General features: G+C 53.5%; 1 protein-coding gene across 1 annotated transcript in view; it reads left to right on the top strand.

The window, feature by feature from the left end:
- DIP2C (disco interacting protein 2 homolog C) overlaps nucleotides 1–23,702 on the top strand; it is a 247,211-nt gene that overhangs the window by 16,398 nt on the left and 207,111 nt on the right.

Below are 23,702 nucleotides of genomic sequence, written 5' to 3'. Positions count from 1 at the left end.
GTTGGTGGGGGGGGGGCAGAAGAAAGCTTGTATGGTAAGATGCCTCTGAATTGAACGATGTTGAAAACATAGAAACTTAATTCTTTCTACTTTGGGTGTTAACCCCTTGTCAGGCAAGAGGGTTGCAGGTGCGTGCCCCTGCTCTGCAGGGTGCCTTTCCAGTGCGTTGACGGTTTTCCTTTGCTGCGCAGGGGCTCTTCGGTCGCCGTATTCCCGCTGGAGTTTGGCTTATTGCCTGTGCCTTTGGTGTCTTATCCAAGAAACCACTGCCAAGACCTAGGCCAGGGATCTTTTTTTTCTACGTTTCTTTTAGTTGATTTATACTTCGGGCCTCACATTTAGATCAGTAATCCATTTCAAGGTAGTTTTCGTGGGTGCTGCAAGGTGGGGTCCAGTTCCATTCTTCTGCTTGTGGTTTCCCAGTTTTCCAAATACTGCTTATAGAAGAAGCCATTCTTTCCCCATTGTATTCATAGAACTCAACAGCAAAAAAGCAAATAAGCTGATTGAAAAATGGGCAAGAGACCTGAACAGACATTTTTCCTCCCAAAGAAAACTTACAAATGGCCAACAGGTACACGAAGAGGTGCTCAGCATCACTAATCATCAGGGAGATGCGGGTCAAAACCACAGTGAGACACCACTGCACACCTGCCAGAATGGCTGTTTTCAAAAAGACAAGCGATAACATGTTGGTCAGCATGCGGAGAGAAGAGAGCCCTTGTGTGAACTGTTGGTGGGAATGTAAATTGGTGCAGCCGCTGTGGAAAACAGTATGGAGGCTCCTTAAAAATTAAAACTAGAACCACCCTGTGACCCCACAATCCCACTCCTGGGTATTTAGCTGAAGAAAGTGAAAACATGAACTTGAAAAATAAAATCCCCAAAACACTAACTTGAAAAGATACCTTCACCCCCGTGCTCACAGCAGCATTATCTGTAACAGCCAAGATGTGGACGCAACCTAAGTGTCCTTCAGCAGACGACTGGGCAGAGAAGCTGCAGTGTGTGTGCGATGGAGTACGGCCCCTGCCACTTGCGACGACGTGGGTGGACCTTGAGGGCATTATGCTAAGCGAAATTAGCCAAAGATAAATACTGTATGGTATCTTTTATATGTGAAAACTTAAAAAAAAAAAAAAGAGCTGATTTCATAAAAACAAAGTGGAATGGTGGTTGCTGAGGGAGATGGGGAGGTGCTGGTCAGAGACAGCGGCCTTCCGGGGTGAGATGAACAGGGACCTGGCACGCAGCGTGGCAGCGGTACCTGAAAGTTTCTGAGAGTGGGTCTTCGGCGTTCTCGGCACCAAGCCCAGAGTTAACAGTGTGAGATGCTGGGTGTGTTAACTATCTTGATCTTGGTAGTCATTCCACAGCGTATGTGTATGACAAGTCATCACGTTGTGCAGATTAAATATATGCAATTATATTTGTCAATTATGCCTCAATAAAGTTGGGGAACGTGACCTTTTAGATCAGGTTTCTCAGCCTTGGCACGGCTGACGTCTTGGGCCTGAAGTTCCTTGTGTGGGGCCGTCCTGTGTGTCGTGAGATGTTTGGTGTCGTCTCCGCCTCTGCCCAGTGGCTCATCAGCAACCTACCCAGCACATCGCCCCGGTTGAGGGTCCCCGCTCCCCGCGGCCTGCTTAGATATGCAGGTGTGCGTTAGTTGTTTAATAACGGTTTCTGGTTTTTGAAAATCTAATTTCATTTTTCTAGAATTACAGCAAAAACTAAGCCCATGCAGGGCAGTGGGGGGCTCACCCCAAAGTTCCCATCAGACCACGCTTGTCCCTTGGAGAGCATGCCGCCTAGTGGTGATCACCGTCCTGCCCCCAGTAGGGCTCAGGGTGTTTAAAATCTGCCCTAGACGGTAGAAGCCCACTTGTCTGATGTGAGCAGAGTCCCTTTGCTGAGGTAACCCAAGAGGCCTTAACTCAGACTCCAGGGCGGTACGTGGACGCCTCCGCTCAGAGCAGAGACGTGGGGTCCCGTCCCTGGACGTCGGGCAGGCGCTTCTGAGCAGCTGCCCAGGTTTGGGTGACTTTCCTGCGTGACCGTGGCTGTGACAGTGACTCCTGCTGCCGGTGTGACTCCTCTGAAAGGACAAGCAAATGTGTGAGACACAACCTCACTTTAGAGTCTCAGCTTTCAAGCGTTTGTTAGTCCCATAGTATTTTTATCGTTGTTTTGCCCACACCTAACTTGAAGGCAACTTTTTGTTTGTTTGTTTTCTGTATCGTCTTCGCAAGTCGCCCCGCTTCGATTTCATGGAATCAGCCACTCTCTTCTCGGGGCCCTATTTTACTGGGTGGCGTGACCTGTAGTTACGGATTGGGAGCAGATGCACCTGTTCCAGGGTCTGCGGCCACTCAGCTACTGCGATGTGAGTGGGAGGCCCTGGGGCTGTGGCCTGGGGGAGCCTGAGGCCGGGACGGGGGGCTGCAGCTCGTGGCGGTGGCTGAGCTGGTCACGCCAGGCTCTTTGCACTCGTGGTCCTGAGCTCTTGCTTCGTGGCTGTTCACTGTTTCTCGCAATGTCACAAAATTATCAGAAGAGGTATTTTAAAGAGCAATGTTCACCTAAAATGCAAGAGTTTTAGGTGTTCCATGCAGCGCTTGTAGGGAGACCTGAGGGCCTAGGAATGAACGCAGGTGTGGTGCGTACAGTCTGGCAGGAGGGCAGGTTACTGAGACCAGAATGTGAAGTCCTCAGCTGTCGGGTTCCTGGGAGCCAGGAAGGGTCCTGGGGAGTCCCACCTGATCCAGCTGCACGTGTGACGGGTGAGCACACGGGGCTGGGAGAGGGGGCGTGGGAACACGTGAGCTGAAGAGGAGGGAGCAGAGGGAGGCAGGAAGAGACTGGAGTTTAGGAGCAGAGGTCGGTGGTCTTGTGGGAAACGGTGTGGGAGGCGGCGACGAGTTCAGCTCAGACATGACTTTGAGACTCTGACACCACATGAGCAGAGAGGCTGGGAACTTTGAGGGACGTCTGCCTGGGGTGGTCCGGGTGACGCTGACACAGGACTGCAGGCAGGTGGCTGGAGTGGGAGAGTGGCTGTGGAAGGCGAGGGGCCGAGGAGGTGCCTGTCTGGACATTTAGAAGGGGAGTCGGGCGCGGGGAGGTGCCGGGTGGGGCAGCGGATTCATGAGAAGAGCAATCAGGTTGGAGGGGGAGGTCTGAAGGTGACGGCACCTCCGGGGGGAAGAGGCTGGTGGGGGCCGAGGTGCCTGCGGACAGACGCGGTCTCCCCAGCTGTGGATGGTTGTCTGTGTCCAGGGTCGCAGTGACCGCGTCACACAGAACTGAGGACTGGCTGGGCTTCTTGGGACCGTGCTGTTGGCTGGGTTTGCGCTTGGTGGCCGAGTCTTCTGTTGGTGTCTCCGGAGCAGCCCAGTGCCCTCGCGATGCCTGCTCTTGGCGGTCCTGCCGGCTCTGCCTTGGGAAGGAGGCAGCGGAGATCCGCAGTTCCCTTAGGATGTGATCCCAAGTCGTCGGTTTCCATTTCTGGGGCAGCAGCGTCACAGGGAGGGTGCACCTCGTGCCCCGTCCTGCTCGTCTCCTCCTCTCTGCTAATGGGACACATGGGAGTTAGCAGGCGAAGCCCCGGACGAGAAGTGGAGGACGAGGTGTAGGGAGGGTGGGAGCTGACCCCTCGGGGACGAGGGGGCCGTGACCCCTGGCCCAGGGGGAGAAATGTGCAGTTTTCACAGTGGGGACAGTAGGTCCTCACGGAAGGGCGAGTCATGGACTCCTTGCCAAGTTATTTAAATACCGTGACTGTGGCCGTGATTGTCATTACTGTATGGGAACTGGGGGTGAATGTGGCTGAAGAAAGGAAAAAGGCTTGGGATAAATTCAGGATATAGCTTCTCTTCTTCTGGTTCTGGGGTTTTGCCTGAAATGCCACTTTTATTTTTGGTTGGGTGCTTTTTAGCACTTGTGTTACAGCATTTGGAACACTATTTTTGCGACATGTTAGATGTGAGGTGTGTAAAATTAGATTCCTAGAAATCGGGCTGTGGCGCCCCTTCCACACTGCGTGGGTGGTGTCTGCGCACCCGGGGGTGACCCTGGCCACGCTCATGTCTGCAGGACGCCTGACCCTTGCCGTGTCGTCCAGGTGTGGGCTCGCCAGCTCTTTGCAGCCTGTGTCCTGCCCCAGCTCTCCGGCTCTCGTGTCCCGTCTGTGGAGCAGACACGCATTTACGAGTTACCTGCTTCCTCTTCCTCTCCCTGTGATTCTTCCATGTCCCTTGGCCACAGCTGCATGAGACAGAACATGGGGACCCAGGAACATGGAGTCTTCATTCAGACACCGAGGTCCAAGCCGAGTGACGTTCCGGCCGCATCTGTGCTTTCTGGCTCGCGGGACCAGGCCTTGCTCTCTGGCTCACGCTGCTGTGGTTTTATTTCTCAAGGCTCGCTCTTTGCCTTCAGTTTTGACAACTGTGATTTCGTTTCCCCGATGATGAAACGGTGGTGAGAAGGGTGTGGAGAGGAGGGGCAGGAAGGCAGGGCAGCTTGTGGTCTAGGGAGGAGGCGCTCTCTCAAGCAGAGGACCCCTGAGTGGATCAGACCTGGGCATCCTGCGAACAGGTGGCCCTGTGCTCCCCACGTGGCTGGTTGCCCGGGGACGGGACAGCGAGCACGTTCGGCCTGAGGCCGGAATCTCCCCTCTGGGAGTCTGAGCGTGATCAGCAGAATTATCTCAATTCGAGTTTCAGAACACGGAGAGGGCGGCTCGGGGAGGCCTCGTCAATCCAGAGGGGAAACTGCAGCCAGGCAGGCTTGTTAAGTCTCAAGAAGGTGCGTCTGGGAGAGTGGGCCAGTGCTTATGGGAGTGAAGGGCTAAGTGTGTGAGTGTGGGGGGGGGTGTAGTGTGTACACACACATGTGGGCAGGCATGTGTGGATCTGTCGGTGAGGCCCTCTCTGGGGCACATCGCTGGGCAGCCTCTCCCCGGCCCTGCAGCCCCCTCTTGGGGAGGGAGAGCAGCTGTAACTGCCGGCATAAGGTGTGTGAACTTTGTCTGTGTCCATCGTGGGAGTAAGTGTGCTAAGTGGGGGCAGCAGTCAAAATGAAAGTACCACCGGTGTCTGCTTGTTGTGACTTTTGTGGACGATTTCCTGGCACGGTAGGAGATGCGACTCAAAACGTGTTAGTGGGGTGTTTGTTTCACCAGGGGCTGGATGAGCATGTGTGGCCGACTCTGTGTGCACTTCACAGGACGTGGGGTGTCGCCGACCCTGGCTGCTCAGTGACCCCAGGGCCTCGGTCTCTCCTGGGGACTTTGGGTGGAGCTCAGGCAGCTGCTCTCGGACCTGGTTTACTTTCTCCAGGAACTGGAAGTGTTTGTGTCACCTAAAGGCCGGTGGTTTCATTTTAACAAAAGCAGAAATACATTGGGAACCCCCACACCAGCCCTGACTCGGGGCACAGGGCCCTCTGGACATTCCCCCCTGAGTGGTTGTGCCTGCCCAGCTGCCTGGAAGGGGTTTCCGATTGTCCGGTCCTTCCTCCCCTCTCGCCTCTGGTTGTCCTTTCAGGGAAGCCCTTTGCTGTTGAAGATGCGCCAGTTAGCACGTTATCAGCGGTGACGTCGGGGGCGCTCGGCTCCTCTGGCCGTCGGGCTGCAGGATATGTTCTCTGGCTGCCGCACGGGGACTGCCGTTGTCCCTGGCTGGTTCCTTCGCTGCGGCTCCTTCACTGGATGCTGGCCGGAGCCCTCCTTGGACAGAGCAAGTGGGACGGCCCGCGAGGACTGTGAGACGTGCGGCTGGCAGCCATGACCCTGTCTGAAGAGACCCGCCTGCCGGTGTCCGCGGGCCCAGATACACTGGCTGGGCCCTTCCGGGGGCAGCCAGGACCCTCTCCTCTGAGCCATTTCTGGTGTTGCCCTCTCTTAAGTCCTTCACGAAGAGAACTTTGATTTCTCAGGCTTAAGAATTAATCAGAAAACAGTTTAATGTCCTTCTTGAGTTACTGGCCTTGCTGGGAACACTGTCCAGGTAGACTGTTACACCTGCGTCCCCATCCTGGTGGAAGACTCTCATCCAAAGAAATAATCCCTTGGCACTTCTGAGCTAGGGAGTTCAGTGATGGGGAGAATTGTGACTCACGACGACTCTAGCAAACTCGGGCGTTGGCTGTGACACGACTGATGTGCAAGGCGCATTGTGACTAGGGGGCGGGGAGCGGATGTGCTTTACCTTAAATCCCATGTGTCCCCCAGAGGCCCCCCTCCCCAAGTCCTCTCAGGTCACAGAATGGACTCGAGTTTTCCGTGACTTTTGTCCTCATGTGGCAGGAGCTAGGACCCTGGGGTGGGACTCCCGTTGCTGTCTGGCATCCAGGGCAGCTCTCGGCACCCCAGTCTTGCTTGCTCATGTTGGGGTTTCTTTGGGGTTCTGTGCAGCTCTCTTTGTAGGAAGCCCTGTTGCTTCTGCAGGGCCTGGAAGGAAGCTGGATCAGGAGAGGAAGTGGCTGGGGCCCCGTGGAATTCCTGAGGCCTTTGGCTTAAGGGATGTACTTCAGTCCAGAGCTCGACCTGACACCCCATCTTGGTGCACCCCCAATAAAAACGTTGAGTGTGGCTTCTTCCCTCTTTCCTCAGGTGTCTCTCGCAGGTTTTGCACATTACCTTGCTTGTCTGTTAACTAGTCAGTAAGGAGGCTCCTGCCACGGTGGTTGGCCGACAGGTCTCAAAGCACCATCCTTGAAACACCGTGGATGTGACCAGGGCACCTCTCAGGCTGTGGCACTGGGGGTGTGTGCGCAGGGAGGCGGGCCGAGGAGGACGGGAGGCCCAGATGTAGGGAAATGTGCCCCTTTCTGGTGGCCCCCGGGGAGAGTGGGCTGCCCGGTGAGGCTGGAGGGAGCTCAGGGATGGGTCTCCTGAGCTCCAGGCACCGAGAGCTCGCCAGAAGGGGAAGAACCATGGGGTCATGGAGGGAGGGCCTCTGCCCCTTCTTCTCTGCGTGGTCGAGGCCCAGGGAGATGGTGTCGCACCTGCTGGGGTTAGAGGGGACCTGGGACCTCCGATGTGCATCAGCGAAGGACCCTCCATCAGTAACCAGATGTGACTTGTGGCCGGCGCAGTCCCGGCCGAGCTGGCTGGGGTAAGCCTGTGGGACGGCAGGAGCGTCTTGGCTGTGCTCTCTCTGGGCCCGAGGCACAAAACCACGGGTCCGCACATTCCTCAGATCCCAGCCTGGTCTTGGCATTTCAAGTCTAAGCAACATTTTTCCTGGAAAATTTCAGCCTCTAGAATCCAGACGTGGCTTTCTAAGCAGAATGAGTGGTTCCCGACATGAGGAAACATGAACGATGGTTGTCAGCGATGTGCTTACAGCCCGAAGCTGGAAGTCTTCCGTGTTGAACGGCAGTGCCGGGCCACATCCCCACCTGTTGCTGTGAGACCCCGTCAGAGGGAGCCGAGTCTGGCGGCAGCGCGTGGGGGTTCAGCTCATACCCTGTGTGGGAGGGCAGGATTAAACCACTTGTGTTAGAAGAAGAGGATGAGTGGCCCCAGCATGTGAATGATGGACTGTGAGTCCCGCAGGGGAGCCCATGGGGTGGACGGGCCACGTTACCACCTGGGGTTGTGGCAGGGCCGGCCGTGGGTCTCCTCCTCATGCCACATGCAGCCTGCTGCCCATGGATGCAACGTGACAGATGAAGGCCCTCCAGCATGCGGAGACATTGTGGACATGACCTCACACCTGTACCCTCTTGTTCCCTCCTAAGGAATGTCAGCACTATGCCCCTCAGCGCTGCGACTCGCTGTCTGGGCCTAGCAGGGCTCTGGGGGCCTTGGGGCTTCCCCCTGTGGCCGAGAGAGGTCTGGATGCCACAGCTGGCAGCAGGGGGCTGCCAGGGCCATGACCTGCTACGGAGCAAGGGTCGGAGGCACGGAGGGCATCCTCGGAGTTTAGCAGCACAGAAATTGCAGTGCAGCCTGGTCCCACCTGGAGCTGTTGAGGAAGAAGGAGCAGGGTGTGTATTTGCTGGCATGGAAAAGTGCCCAAGAATGTGAAGAAACAGAGCAAAAGGATCATCTCTCATGATCCCATTTTGGTTTTTGTTTTTTTTTTTTAAAAAGGCACATCCTCCTGCCATGGGTTCTGTGCTCTTGTAAACGTGGAAAATGTGCAGAAAGATGCTGGGAAGGGAAGGGGGTTCAGGAGTGCGTGGAGGGGCACTTGTGTGTTACTTTTATGCAACTTTATTTTTCAAAGCTAATGGTAGAGTTAGATTTGAGGGGTGGGCCGGCCTGGCTGTGGGACCAGCAGTTGTGCGTATGGAGCAGCCTTGAGGAAGTCGGGTCCTCGGTCATGGGCGGGGGTGGCTGTGGCTCCTGGTGTGTGTCCTGCACGGCTAAACTTCTCCATTTTGACATGTTAGTGGTGTGTTAACACAGCAGAGCCGCACTTGAGTATTGGGCAGGTGGTCACCTACAAGGGCTGTGAGCGCGTTTGACGTAAGAAGGGTTTCTCTTACCTCAGGTAAAGTGCAGTGATTTTCTGCCAGAAAGAACCTGTCCTTCATTTAGAATAGACGGTCGTTTGGCGAGTGAGCTGGGACTTTGGTTTAAGCTGAAAGTGAAGTGATTTCATCCCACAGCACTCTGAGCGCCATCTTTGACTTCATTACTCGCTGCGAATTCGAGTGGCACTTACACACGGGGTTCTCTGATGCCTCACTTCCTGCTGATTCGTGGCCTTTGCTGCAACATGACAAGACTCTAAATCTGAGAGTTACTGGGTAACATGAGAAAAGGAAAAGTTGGTTCTGTGGTGTTTTGCTTTAAGGGAGTTACATTATTTTATGTTCATTTAATTTTCTCCTTTTCCAATAAGAATTATTTCCTTATCAGATGTAAACTTACCTGAAAATTAATAAAAACATAGCTAACACACTTGGAAGTGCATATATTTTAATTAAAAAGCATTTTTGCTCTCCCTTTCCCTGTCCTTCCCCACCTCTGACACCATTGCTTGTGTTCAAGTTTGCTTATGAAAAACAGAAACTTCGTAAGTGTTAACAAAGTGGTTTTCAACCCAAGGAGTAGGACGTAATTCCAGCCACGGAAATTCTCAACTGAGAGTCTGTGTGAAGTAAAACAGAGATTTTAAACTTCTTCCCTAGTGTGTGCCCCCACCTTGAGAATTAGATTTAATTAGCTTAATTTCTGGCTTAAAATAGTTTGACAGCCTAATATACAGTGTTACAACCCTATAAAATTCCACTTGTGCATTTTGTTTTTTCAGTTGCTAGGCTTAATGTGGAGAATGCATCGTGAATTATTTTAGTTATTGCTATAAAAATTGTGTGTTATAACCAAGTATTATAAAATTACCAGCAGAGATAAAATTGCACACATTTTTGTAATGAGGTTCCTTTTCTTAGCACACCTCTGAGTGCTCGCAGGGTGGGCACCCACCACCCTCAGTTGGGCCTCTGGGGAGAGTCTTGGGGTCCTTGCTCTCCTGGGCGAGGAGGTGGGTGTGGGTGGAGAGTCGCTCCCTCGTGATTATTGGGGGGCGGGTCAGCGTGGGGCAGGGGTGGCGGGTTGTGTGTCCCCCAGGTGCTCGTGGGACGGTGGCCTCAGTGCTGTTGGGGTGTCCATCAGAGCTGGGAGGGTGGGGTGGGGTGGGCTCCTCTCCCTGGACTTGCGTTCAGCCCACGTGGGGCCAGTGTTTCCTGGAGAACAAAACGGGTGTCACTCCAGCTTTTACGCATCCCCTTTCTAGGATGTATTCAAGTCGGCACGAATGTTAATTCACTTTAATTAAAGAAATTATTATGCTCTGTGCTACTTTCTAGGAGAAAAGCCCAGTTGATTTAAAAAATAAAATCAGAGTGACGGGTGGGGTAGCGTTTTGAAGGAGGGGGGCTCATGTGTGGGTGATTGACAGTGTTTCCTAAACGGTGAGTTTGTTGCACTTCTGCGTTTCAAAAGCAGCGGACTTGTCACCACAGGAAAGCTGGGGAAGACGTCCTCCACCGAGAGGAGCGTCGTCAGGGTGGTGGTGTGTTTCTAGCGTTTGCTGCTCCATTTTTATTGTATGGTGGTCGTTTGGCAGGTGTGTACTTGCTTACGGTGACTCAAAAAGCTCTTCTGCTGTTAAGAGTAGTGTTCATTGTGGAAGCTTGAGATCTTTTTGTTTAAGAATTACCTGTAACTCTGACTCATTAATGTTTTGTAACATGTAATTGATCTTCATGTATCCCTAAAGTGTAAATAACTTCCTAAACACTTGGATTTGGGGGTGGGGCAGACCGCAGGCCCGCAGGGAAAAGACCCTGGATCAGTCTGTGTGAGCTAATTCCTGAGTCTGGGGTCCCTGGGGAGTGGAGACCTTACCCCCACTTTGCACCGCACCCCTGCCAGTCCTGGGCTCTGATTTCCATGTCAATCACAGTTTTTCAGGAAGGAGCCCGCTGACCACTCCCCCAGGCCGTGCTTCAAACACTGACCTGTTGCTTCCCTGGGAACTCGGTGTCCTGGAGAAGTCTGTCTGGGGCAGCTTGCTCTTGTTCCGCGGTAGGAGATGCCTGTTTTCCTCCTGAGAGTTCTGGGCTTTTCTCTTGGTGGTAAGAGTGACTTGGGCTTGGCCTTTCTTGTTCACAGGCTCCCTCAGGCTTCAGCCCCACGTTGTGTCCGTGAAGCCCTTCCTTATCTGTCCCCGTTGTCACCTCACTGTCATTCATATTTGGTGCCCCCTTTCCAGGTGCACTGGATTCTGTTTCTCGGCTGCCAGGCTTCTGTGGCGTGGGCTCTGGCAGCCTGACTCTCCACAGCAGCACCTCGCTTACCGGCTTCCAGCTGAGGGTTTGAGACGTGGGGAGCTTTACCGGGGGTGCCAGCTGGACGCTGTTCTGGCTGAGCCCTGCGCAGGCTCACCGGCATGAGGGGTGCCGGGGGCCCTGCGCCCCCGGGTGGGGATGCTGCTGCTGGGAGCAGGAGCCAGCTCCCAGTTGGCCCCTCCCCACATGGAGCATTCTACTTCTTATGTCCCCTCAACTTAAAAGCATGCAGGAGGCTTAATAAAGCAAAGGAATCGAATGAGATTTTTTTAAAAACTGGAGGATAAACAGTAAGAAGTATTGATACGTGTAACATTACAAAACAGCCAAAATTCAATACAATTTCTGATGTACCGAGTGGACAGCATTGGGGTGTGGAAGGGATTCGTTTTGCACCTTGGGGGCCCAATGCATATTCATTGACCAAAGTGGACCTGACTGAAGGGTCACGATGAATCGGTCTCCCCAGTTCGAATATTCTGTGGTCAGAACGGTAAGAGTCTGGTGAGCTCGGCCTGAGGCCCTTCCGTGGCACGGACGTGTCGCGTAACCAACCGGGACGGCTGGGCGGTTTATTCCGTGGCTCCCCTGTTGGGTTGTTAAATCCTTTTTACTTTCCTCCCCTGGAAACCATGCTGAGTGTGGAGACAGTGGATTCACATGTGTCTGTATTACATTCTTTTCCTAAATTAGCCCCGGTGAACACCAGCTGCAGCCCCGAGAGCAGAGGCAGAGCGACTGTCCTATCTTGCAGGAACTCAGGAGGCCCTCTGGGATCCCTACGTAGTGTGCCCGCCCCGCCCAGGGACCGGACGGTCAGTGCTGGGCCTGGGGCCTTTGTTCTGGACAGAGGAGGAACAGAGGTCCAAAGTGAGAAGACGTTAAAGGTGGAGGGAGGCATACAGATCACAAGGGACTTGAGCCCCATTCAGGGAAACCTGCTTGTTGCTTTTGTATTTAAGTTGGCATCTGGGGCAGGTGTTTGGAGTTTGCCCTGTAGGTGTGCTGCCTCCTTTACTACGTGGTTCCTGGGATCTTGTTAGAAATGCAAACTCTGGCCCCAGCCAGACCTTCAGAATCAGAAATTCTGGGGAGGGAGCCCCCTCGCCAGCCTTTAACACACCCTCCGGGTGCTTCTGGTGAAGCTCACGTTTCAGAAACCGTGGTTCACTGGCTGCCAGGGATCCCGGCGTGCTGAATTTCCAACACAGAGAGGCAGTTTTGAAATAGCTAGTTACAGTTTTGTGCAGCAGAAAACTAGAGATGTTTTCTTAAAACAGGCACGGTAGGAAAAATGATTTCCTTTCTCACTTTTAGGGAAGATTTCAAATTGGTGGGCACCGTGTGGAACTAGTGAACTCTGTACCTCCTGTCTCTGCTCGTTGGAGCTGGCCGTGGAGCCGCTCACCCTGGGCAGTTCAAGTGCACGCTGCCTTCCCCACGAGTAGTCCAGCGGGACTCCACACCAGTGAGGCCGCTACCGCGGCTGAGCTCCGCCAGCAGGACGTCAGGTCAGAACGTGGGTCTGTCGTTCAGAGTGTCTACCACTGACAGTCTCCTGGGAGCCCAGCAGGAGAGGAGGCACTGAGAGCTGGTAGGAGGGTGCCGTCTGCAGGGTGCCTGGGATCCGACTGCAGACAGAGGCTGGAAGTGCATGGACCCCGGTGAGCAGGACAGACAACTGCTGCGTGGCCGCCCTGCCCCAGCCCAGGTGCCCCCAGAGCACAGACAAGCCTCAGGTGCTCCTGCAAACCGTCCTTCCAAGTGAGTCCTCCGCAATCACACAGGGCCGGAGGCGTGGGGTAGGTGAGGGCTTGTCTTGGGCCTGACCTAGAGGGGTGAGATGTGACCCTGAGATCCTTCCAGGTTAGAACAGAGTTTTCAAGTACAACTAACAGTGATTTGTCAGGAATGGTCTTGGGCCTGTTAACCTCCTTTTTTGAAGGAAGGGAGGAAGGATGTCTTATCTTTAGAAAGTCTCAATGTGCCAGTTGGGACGTAGTAAATGGAGTCACGCTATTATGTGACGCTACCTGTTGGCTGGAACTTACATAGTCTCACACACGTGCCACGGCCCTGCTGGCAGGTAAGGCAGGGCACCTGGTGGCCCCGTGCTCTCTGTGCGCTGACGCCGGCACTTCAGGGTCTGTGGTCTGTGACCTGTGGCCAGCGGGGCTGCTGCCCGAGTCAGGCTTTGTCGGTTCTGTCTTCCTGCCACCGCCCCCTCTTGGGTCAGCGGGTCAAGGTCGTCACTCACTCCCGCCAGCTGACTTTCTGAGGTGAGGCGGGCGGGTTGAGGGGTGTTCCTTTGCCAGGGCTTCCAGAGATGGCTTTGTGCGCCCGTGTGGAGGCCTGTCTCCCTCTGTGGAGATGCAGGATCGAGGCGAAGACCGTGGGGCTCCAAAGGCCGGGTGCCCCAGCTGGGCAGGCCAGGCCTCTGCTGCAAGGTCCCCAGGCCGTGGGGGAGGGACGCTCTGCGGCTGAGGGTGGCCATGTGCCGAGCAGGCAGCGGGGCCAACACCGTTATCGCTTCTTTAAAACCTACCTTAGAAACAGTAATGAGACTAAGCTAGCTTCTCTGTGTTTTGTTGTGACCAACAGCAGTGGCCACATCACGGCCCGGTCACCCTTCCAGCCAAGCTTCCTGCAGCAGGTGATGCCTGAGGAGACAAGCATTTCTGAAGCAGGAAGCAAAACAACATTGGAGCCCTTGGTCTGTAACAAGGACATTTTGGAAAATAACCCAGAGCCTGAGTCAGAATCTGCTTGGTAGCCCGGGTGGCACTTCCCGCGGGCGAGCGTGGGAGGCTCGTGATTTTTTGCTTGCACACCCTGCCGGCCTCCGACTCCCAGTTTCCTGGGAGGCTAAGTGCTAGAAACACCCAGTGCCCGTGCACCTGGACCGGCGCCCTTGCTGTGGACGTTGTTCCCCAGGTGGCCTCTGCCTGGAAGGGCCCTGTCTTGTGGCTCACAGTCCAGCTCTGGCCCTTCCAGAGCTGTATTTTCTTGTGTTGCTAAAGGTGATACGTTTATACCTGTTAATGTCTTGTTTTGCAAGAGCTGTGCTTTGGGAATCTAAATATTTAGGCTAAATTGTCGTGCGTAATTGAGTTGCACTGAGATTTTGCTCTTTGTGAAGAGTTTTGGTTTCTCATTAGAAGTTTTTACCTTTTCTTAACTGAAGCAAAATCTGTTGTCAGCGTGAAGCAGCAGCTGTATATTTAGGATGTCAGATTGCATAGAATTTTCCTAAACAGCACATGCTCTTCTCGCAAATTTTGAAGTTCACTTATCCATCAGTCATGGGTTGAATGTTTTGGTCCTGGTCCCCAGCCCCCGTTCGTATATATTTTTGAAGAGTTACTTGCCTCTGGCTCTGAGGTGAGAATGCACTTGGATGTGGCTTAGACACAATTGAGCAAGGTGCTTTGGCACAGCAGTTCTGTTTTATTTTTACTAGAAAACGTTCTTCAGGCTTGGCACACAGGTGGCGGCAGGCCCTTCCTGCCCGACACACACCCCTGTCCTCCTGCCCGAGCCTGGGCTGTGTGCCCGCGGCTTCTCAGAACGCAGGGGGCTTGGTCCTTGGGCGAGAGTTTTGGTTATTTCCTGCTAGTTTGGTTACTACCTCTGCTAGTGAATCTTCCTAGTTCAGTTTTGGAAAAGGGAGAAAATGAACTGAACAGTGGTTTTTGGCCTTCTGAGCAGTGAAACAGGAACCCAGGAATTTATGATTAGCTGACAAGGCGCCCTGGGCAGTCTTGGATGGGAGTGGTGGGTGCCCTCCGGGAATCCTCTTTCCTTCCCTGTCATCCTGAGACGTCTCAGAAGCACAGGCCTCATCCTTGGTGAACTGAGGGCCTTTCTCTTTGGGTGATGACCTCTGCTGCCTCGTGTTGTTGCCTCGGACGTCCAGGAGGAATCTGCCCCTTCCTTCCCTGGACGGGAATCGGTCTGGAGTCTGTGAACCAGTGGGACCTGATGTGGTTCTTGCCCCGTGTTTTAAACGACACTTATTCCGATGAGCATCATGTAATGTGTCACGGAGCAAAGGTAATACGGGAGTAGGAATATGGAAGTGTTTTGAGACACAACGTGGATGAAATCTGACCGTAGCCACACACTGAGACCCTTTTGTTGAAGGCTGGAAGGAGATCTCGCAAATCCCTGGGGAGGAAGACCTTGTGGAGAACGAAGACCCGAAGACCTGCTGTTTGCGGCTTGCCCAACCTTTGTGGTTTGGTTGTGTGTCCCATGAATGGGGGAGGGGGCCCCGCAGCCTTGGCTCTGCTCTCTCTCCAGGCAAGTTTTGTAGCGAGAGGGGAATGTTTACCAATCAGGTGATTGCCTTCTGCAGGAAGCTCAGCATGTTAGTGATGTAGGAAATAGGTCCGGAAAAACGGCCCTAAGTCCTGGAGAAACGCAGATTAGGGTCATGACAGGCCTCACCTGGCATCCCTGGAGGAAGGGGAGGGGGAACGCCTCCGACTGCCACCTTCCCCTCTCTGTGCCACCGTGGGCTTTCATGAGCTGATTCCACTGTGAGCAGAGGCAGTTTAGTGCTGCTGCTCCTGTGGGCAGGTGGAACGGGGCGAACCGTGATGCTCAGAGCCGCACGACGTTGGGAGAGGCAGGAGAAATAAGGGCACGAGGCAGCTCCCTGTACCTGCTGTCAGTGTGAAGTCTGAGTGTCTGAAAGGCAGCAGCGTGGACATGCTGGTAGCTGTCAGTGTTTCCTCTGATAAATGGTTGTGAACTTGGCTACTGAGATAAGACTGCCCAGATTGGAAGGCTGCATGTTCTTTGATTCCCAGAGTTTATAAGTATAAGTCTGGTCACCAGTGAACTCAGGCCAGGCAAACCCTAGGGAGTCTGAGGTAGTGAAGACGGGGGAGGCTTTCTGGAAGGAGGTCGATCTGCCAGGACCATGGGGATGTCCTTCCAAAAGGCAAAGCCAGGAGTGAGTCTTTAAAAATAGAAGGAGAAAGAAAGCTTTAAGGAAAGGAGCTGATTCACAGGCCTCTGTTTTGGGAGTTGACTGTTGTCAGAATGTCCCCTCCTTTCTTTTCACCAAACGTTGTGGGAGATGCTGTCATCCGTGTTCCCTCCTCCTGCCTGGTGTCTGCGTCCCAGAGCCCACGTGGACCCAGGTCTTGAACACGGGCACCCAGAGCAGGACGGGGTGTGTACCAGACTCTGAGGGAACGTGAAGCAGGGTAGGGGCATCTCAGGATGAAGCATTTTATTAAAAGTGTCCCCATAACGAGACCATCACGAGCTAGCTCTCCTCGGAAGTGGGCGGGCTGTGGGCTTGGCCCTGCGGAGGTGCTTCTCCAGGACTGTTTCTGCAGTGTTTGGGGTTCTCAGTGTTTGGGGTTCTCGTTGGAGCAGCTCACAGACAGAAGCCGCCCAGAACTGCGTTCCTCCCTGCCCTTCATGGTGCCCAAGTTAAAGGGCTGGCCATTACTACCTTTCTGAGATTAGAGTCATAACTCAACCTGCCCTCTGCGTTCTTCTTTGTAATAGTTTATCTTGTATCAGGCCTGGATAGAGAAGGGACCCTCCGTGTTTTTACGACCGCCCTCTGCCTTTTCTGAAGCCGGCTTCCGTGCTGCTTTCTAGAATTATGCGATCTCTCTGATTAATCCCATTATTCTTTTAATTGAAAGCTGTGCTTTCATGCTTCGCTCTCCGTTCTGCTCCCCGATGCAGGTTCTTCCCCTCAAGAACTAGAAATGACCTTTGATGATACGTACTAATTTCCAAAGGTCTCAGAAGTCCACGGAATACTGGCGGTTTACTCCTTGGAAAATGACGCCTTCAGTGGGGTGTTAGAGTGGAAGTGACGCCTTGGTGTCTAGTGTGGACCTGGATGAAAGTACTAAAACGCCTTCAGGAACTTCATACTTAGCAACGTGGAGGTGTAGAGGCCCCGACCTGGGAGTGCGTCACTGAGGGATGCACTGGAAGCGGGTGCTCCTCTCCTGAATTTTGGGTTTCTCTTAGAGGGCGGCTGGGGAGGGGTGTTTAGCACTGAGTGACTGATGAAGGTTTGTCCTAGCGTGAAACTAGTTCTAAAAATCCCTCAGCCCTCCCGCTAGAGGCCCACTTGTTGAGGCAGGCTCTCGTGGCAGTGTTTCGGGACCTTCCCGGGGCTGCCCTGCTGTGGGTATAGTTGCTGGGTGTCACAGGGTGACACACCCAAGCAGTGCTGGTGCAGGTAGCTAACTGCGTATCCAATGATCCCAGGCGCCACTCCTCCTGAGGCAAATCTGAGTCCCTGCTGCTGATGCATTCTTGTGCAGGTTAAAGCAAAATGGACGTTGTGCCAAAACTCTGAATGTCCCGAGGGACAGATGAAAATCCTGGGCGAACAGGATTCTGGAACACTCACTATGGCTTCCCCTAGAAACTGGAAAATACGGTAAATAGAAAGTGCCAAACCTGACGGTACTTAAAACACTGAGGTATTTTACTATATGAATTAAGTTAATAACTTAAACAACTTATTTGCATTAATTTTAATTATTTTAAGTAGACTCATCATTGAAATAATTTTAACTATATGAATTGTTTGAATTAATTTTAGTTATTTTATTTAAATTAATAACATAGAAAATAACTTTAAGGATCAGTTTGAGTTACATGAATTAATTATTTTACCCTCTAAGAAGACTTAGTGGTCTTTGAGGGAGGGTCCCTCCCTGCTTTGGTGTTCACCTGTGCCTGTTTGATGTGATGTGACCACCCTGAACAGCCTCACAGGGTGTAGGCGAGAACTCCAGAGCGTTTGCCACAAGTATGTCGTCCGTGTTCTGTAGCTCAGGTGTGTCAGCACCATGCCGCCCTGTTGGGGTGTCTGTTCCAGTATGAAACTGATCAGAGATTTTCACCTTTTTTGGATACTTTATTTTTTTACTGAAGTATAGTCAGTTACAATGTGTCAGTTTCTGGTGCACAGCATAAAGTTTCAGTCATAATATATATATATGTATGTATATTCATTTTCATATGCTTTTTCATCAGACGTTACTACAAGATAGTGAATATAGTTTCCTGTGCTATCGAGCAGAAATTTGCTTTTTAAATCTATTTTATGTATAGTAGTTAATACTAGCAAATCTTGAACTCTCAGTTTATCCCTTCCCACCCCCTCCCCCCATAACCGTAAGATTGATTACTATGCCTGTGTCACCTTAGTTTTTAAGACAAGGTTAAATGCTTGTTATGAACTCCTGCTTTTGGAACCAGGTATTTGACTTATTCAGACAGTCCCCATAGCAAGGAGACTCAGCGAGCCTGTTAGCACTGCACCCTTGGTCTGAACCAGATCAGAGGTCTCATTAATTATTCATTATGACATTTCATATGTTATTTTACTTTTCATAATTACCTGAGTCTGTATAATTAGCCTCTCATTTGGATGACTTGCTTAACATTAAATAGGGCTGTAATTACAACTATTAAAAAAAGTATATGGAAGAATTTTAAAGTCTTTAATTAGAAAGAAAATCGTTGTCTTTTTTTTTTGGTTCGGTTCCATAGTGTGGTTTTTCGAGGTGTACAAGTGTCTGATTGTTTAAACAAAGAGAGAAACTAGAAAAGCGAAGCGGTCGGTGATGTTCTGACAGGTGGTCCTTGTGAAGTCCTGGTAACCTTGTGTTGTTTCTTGGATTAGAGATGTGGTCTGAGTCTCTGAGCACCTCTGATTTTACAGCAGAGTCTTGGAGCCCAGGGATGGTTGAGCCCAGCTGTGCTGCTTTGTGGACGAGAAAGCAAACACTCAGCTGCCCTAGGGGAGCGGGGGCCATCCTGGGGGTGCACGGGCCCCGGGTCAGGTCAGCTCCCGTTGGCAGCTCTGCTGGCCCGAGACCAGCTCCTCCTCTCTGCTCAGGGCTCTCCCCAGCAGACTATAAATAGGGGAGGATTTATCCAGATCTGGCAAGAATGGACAACGCAGAACTGCTTTGTTTTCCATAAAGTGCTGTGTCTCAGCCCCTCCTTGAGGATACCCCCAGGACCTCCAGGCTGTAGCCCAGCACAAGACCGAGGCTGAAGGGCAGCGTTGTGGCTGGCCTCACCGCACGGGGGCCCCTTTCCCGCATCGTCATCCTTTGAGCACAGAGTCCGTCTACAAGTTGTCCGTGTGTCCAGCAGCCATCCTCACCCCAACATTTGATCCTCTGGAGGACCCAGACTTGGGGATTAATGATCCTGTGGATCTTGGACCAGTTTCTTGCTTGGGAGGAAGGGACAGTCACAACCACCTCTCAGCTTGTGGAGAAATCCCTGCGCCAGGTAACTGAGAGCACCCAGTGTGCGACCCATTTCTTCCCCACGTCCCTGCTGCCTCACATGTCAAGCCTCCATCTCCTTTTCTGCGGGCTCCAGCTGGTCACCCTCTTCTGTCGTCTGTTCCACCCTCTGCCTCAGATCAGTTCTTCCAAGGAGAGCCCTCATCAAGCCATTCCTGGGGTCAAAACGCACAGAGACAGGAAAGAAATTTCTTGTTTATCTGATCAGAGCCCTCCAAGCCCACACCCCACACATCCGCCTCGTCCACCTTCTTGGCTCCGTGGTTCCCAGCCTCGGCGATCCTGAGCCCCAGGACAGGGGACGCATGGCATTTCTGGAGGTACTTTTGATGATCAGAACTGTGGTTGGGTGATGCTGGCATCTGTAGGGGAGAGAGAGATGCTGCCACACACCCTGGAGTGCAGAGGACGCCCCCACGGCAGCGACCGAGGCGGCAGCTGGACTGAAGAGCACCAGCGACGGCTCCCGGACACTTGCAGGGCTTCCTGCCCCACCCCCAGTCACACTGACCTTTTCTCTGACAGGCTCCCTTCTCCTCCTGTTTTCGCTGGTTAGTGTTCTCCATCCTTTGGGGCTCCTGCAGGCTGGCTGTGCGCAGGACAGAGGTCTGATTGTTGCCAAAGCGGCAGGCTCTCTGTGGCTAGAATGTGCTTGTTTGGGCTGTTTAAAAGTTACCAGGATGTGGGAAAGTTTGAGCTTGGAGCTAGCAGGCTTTTGAGCTGACGGGTCTCAGCCTGTGGTGACGTAAACCTCCCAGGGCCAGACTCTGTGGAGGCCAACATTGGCTGGTTTCCGTGGTGATGCTCTATCTCGTTAATTTTGGGTGTTGTTTCAGCTTAGGGGGGTAGGTCAGCACGTGGTTAACGTTGTCCTGAGCCCCAGGTCTTCTGCTTCGCAGTTGTACAGTTTCTGCAGTTACTGAAACCTTTCTGTGCCTTGGTTTCCTCGTCGATCATGTGGGAACAAGTTGTTACCTGTGAGGTGCTCAGCACAGTACCTGGAAGGTGGTTGGTGGTGACCAGGTTTCCGACTGCGCATTAGTGTCTGGTACAGCCCGAAACATGAAAAAGGAAGAGCTGTGCACACAGCACACATTGAGATGAGAACGACGGCTGAGATGAGGGGAGCCTGGCGCCCGGCCGTGTCAGGGTGGGACTGCGGTCACCCGTGTGCATGGTGAGCCCAGGAGACATTCCTGCGAAGGTTAGTAACTGGTGGTTGAGAGATGTCATGGTGTCTGTGCCGGGCGGTAGCCGCGCTGAGGCTGGGCCAGGCCAGCTGGCAGGTGGGTGACCTCACTCCTGGCTCACCTGGCCTTCGAGTAAGCTAAGGACTTCCCTCAACACAGATCACGTCTAATTCCTGAGGAAAGCCCACTCTTCTTGGGTGCTGTCGGGAGGTGGCAGCCAGTGCCCCCTGGGACCGTTGGGTGGAGGGTGCGACTTCGTGCTGTGATGAGCCAGGAAGATAACCTGTTTTCCCTTGTTCTTCACTAAGGAATCCCCAGTTTTGCTCCGGGAAGCAGTGGGCCCAGCTTAAAACTCACTTCTGCAGCGAGCAGCGGCAGGGAGACAGGCTCTGGAGAATGAGATGGTGAGGATTCCTGGGGAGGGGGTCCCTTTTTGGGTCCCTTTTTGGATAAAACCCAAACAGCTCTGGGCCCTCTTATTCTGTCTTCTTGCCCGGGACACGGCTGTGATGTCTAGTGGCAGAGCGGCTTCTTGTGTGAGGAGGAAGGCCACAGGAGGACCGGGGCAGGGTACTGTGTGGGCCCCTGAGGGACGCTACCCACAGGGCGGGGCTGGAGTTCCTGGTTCAGCACAGAGATCCAGCGCAGTGAACGATGTGACTAGAGCTGCATTCAGTGACAGGAGGACAGAGGTGCGTTTCCTACATGGTATAAGGCTATGATCGCATTTCTTGTGGGTTGTTCACAGGAGGAGGATGGTGTCTGTGACCCGAGGAGTGGGGGAATGGTCATCAAACTGGCTCTCGAATGGCCCAGGATGGGGGTTGCCGTGAAGGGACACGAACGGGTTTAGCCGGACTCAGGGCTGTGGAGGCCCAGTAGGTGGTCTTCAGGCTCCTGCCCTGCTCGGGCCCTTCCCTGCATGTGCCCGGTCCTGACTGGCCAGGGGGCAGCGCTGGACCACTCGAGGGGCCTATGTACGAAGGGAAGGAGAATGAAGAAGTGTGTGGAGTGGAGATGGGGGAGGGCACACGGGGACCCAGGGGCTGCTGATGGGGGCCTCCACCCTGGCCCCTCTGTAGAGTGCCTGGCGCTGGGGGCTGAACCAGAGCTGTTGGGGGCAGCGCTTGGGTTCAGGGTGACGCATGGGCCCAGGTTCTGGTGCTGTCACCCGCTGTCCTTCACCAGCTGTGTGGCCTCGGGCGGATTGCGTGACCGCTCCCTGCCTCCCTCATTTTCTCGTCTGTAAAGGAGGGGGATCATGGCTCCGCCTCAGTCACAAGGGACACTTGCATGCTTAAAACAGAGCCTCGTGTGTCCTGGGAAGTCGGTGAATGGTGGCGCCCATGAGTCACTGTCCACGCTGGCGGCGTGAGGGTCACATGCTGGAGTCTGGGAACAGCGTCCCAGCGAGACCCTGGCTCCTCGTTTGCTCAGTTGGGGGAAGGAGGTGACTAGGTTGACGTATTTAGTGCTGTTTGCCGTTTGTGTAACAGAGGTGCTGGGCTCAAACCCACGGCCTCAAGCATGCTAAGCACGCACTCGACCACTGAGCTACACCCCCCCCCCAGCTTGCTTCACTTTTGAGTATAATTTAAATTGTTTGCTACTTTAGACTGAATCTAGCAGCTTACTGCGTGTGTCATTACACGTGGTTTTCCTCGTTTCCAGTTTATGGAAATCTCGACGCTCAGTGGCCCTTTTCAAGGTGCTTTTGTGAGAATCCTCACTGTTTTATTCTATTCCCATCTGATGAAATATCCTTCAGCATTTAATTCTTTTGAACTGAAGCATTGTCATCTTAAAATAAACTTTACTACATACAATTTCAGGTTAACTTCCTTTCTTTTGTGGGGAGGACTTCAGGCACCTGTTCTCCTCTTGTAAGTAATGAAAAAGATTCAATACACCTTGAAAAGGAGGCCTTTATTCATTTGGACACATTCAGAACTACTGGCGGCCCTCACCGATGGCTGTGGCAGGCGTGCGTGAGGCCTTGCCTGGCTTCACGTCGTCTGTGAATTTGGGAGTCTTCCCCCCTTTCCCCCCAGACCTTCCCATGCTGTTCATAACTCCTCTGGCCTCCCCAGCTCCGGAAGCCAGGGAAAGTGCTGGGCTGTCTGACCTGCTGGCAGCTCAGCCCTCAGGCCCGGCAGAGCCCAGCTGCACGGTCTCCTTCCCGCAGAGCCACGCTGGCCCAGGACGCCCTCTGCTCTGAGCAGTGCTGAATCTGGGAGCCGGCCCTGCCAGCTGCCCGCTGTTGCGAGGAGTTTTTTTCCATGGCTTCTCCTCTGGGCCGAAGCTGACGTGCGACTGCCTCTTAGTCATCGTCATGGGACTCGTGTCAGTTTGAGCGGAGCTGGCAGAGGCAGGGGTGCCGCCCGGAGCCTCCCATGGCAGTCGGCCCGGGTAACAGGGTTTGTTGTTGCCGTCGCAGTGGAGCTCAAGCGGTTTTGTAATCATCAGTGTGAACAGTGACCTGCTGAAGACGCGCCTGGAGTGCGGGTTGACGTGTTTTCATTTTCAGAGTCGATGTCGGGCCCCTGGATCTAAAATACAGGAGGTTACCGAGCACAGGCACAGCCCAAGGTGACCCTGCCTGGGTGTCTGCTGTCAGACAGGCAGTAGGCCTTGCTGGGGCTGGCTGTGCTCTTGGAAACCTCAGAGGGTGAAGTGGGTGCAGCCTGTGCACCCAGAGAATACGCGGGGGCTGGAGGGTCTCCAGGCCTCATGGGCTCCCCGGGCCAACCTCCCACCCTCCTGTCTCCAGGTTGTCATGGTGATGTGCCCGTGGCTCCGTCTCAGCACCGGTGAGGCTGTGTTGTCGTTTTCTCACATGCCCACTAGAGCGACACCTGCTTGGGGTCTGCTCTGTGAGTCCTTCCTGAATGAGTGTGTTCCTTAGTTATGTGTCTTGGATGTGTAAAGTCCTTGTGGACGGGCTGGTCAAGGCTTCCAGCCGAGCCTGGAAGGCGGCCTTGCAGAGCTGTGCGTGCGGGGCTTTGATCTTCGCTGGCTGGCAGGAGCCATGCACCCACCTGCTGTTGGTTGGAGTGGATTCCAGACCCTCAGGGTCTCACTCCTCTTGCGTTCATGCTCTATAAAAATGCAACTATTTTAAAATTTAACACAGCATTTCTTGTGCGTTTTGAAGGAGGTGCACGCTAAGTGGGGAGCAGCCGAGTCTCCAACGGGAGCCAAATTGACGCCTGTCCTCACCTTATGTTAGTGCTCAAGGCTCCAGGAACTCCTCGGCTGTATGATGCATGTGCTGTTTATGGCCTGTGGGAGTAGGAAGGGGGCGTGGCCTCCACTTTACAGACGTGAAGGTGCGACTAGGGCTGTGGACTCGGAGGACACACCTTCCCTCTGTCTCACCCTGACT

The sequence above is a fragment of the Camelus ferus genome, chromosome 35 (assembly GCF_009834535.1).
Source record: "Camelus ferus isolate YT-003-E chromosome 35, BCGSAC_Cfer_1.0, whole genome shotgun sequence".
In the NCBI taxonomy this organism is placed as follows: domain Eukaryota; kingdom Metazoa; phylum Chordata; class Mammalia; order Artiodactyla; family Camelidae; genus Camelus; species Camelus ferus.
The sequence above is the reverse complement of the archived record's forward strand: the minus strand, read 5'-3'. Positions and strand labels throughout refer to the sequence as shown.